The following is a 306-nucleotide window of genomic DNA, read 5'->3' on the forward strand; positions in this document are numbered from 1 at the left end:
GTTACATTACATTACAATTTACATTTTACAATTACAATTACAATTAGTTAGAATATATGTGATCATAAATATTAATGATTTTTAGAAAGTGAAAAGGTTTTGTTATTGTTGTGGGATCTTCGCTCAACATCTGTAAATCTGAAGAGAACCGGTGTGGTTCGTGAGCTATACATTCAGTGAGAATATGCCACGAATGAGAATATATCACACGTCGGTGCATTTTCTTTTTTCATGAGATGACCGTGAGCGAGTCGAGTATGGCCTATCCGAAGACGGGTTAATCCCACATCTTCTCTCCGTCGCAGT

Source organism: Halyomorpha halys, unplaced genomic scaffold (assembly GCF_000696795.3).
Source record: "Halyomorpha halys isolate HHAL.00 unplaced genomic scaffold, Hhal_1.1 Scaffold1442.1, whole genome shotgun sequence".
NCBI classification, from domain to species: domain Eukaryota; kingdom Metazoa; phylum Arthropoda; class Insecta; order Hemiptera; family Pentatomidae; genus Halyomorpha; species Halyomorpha halys.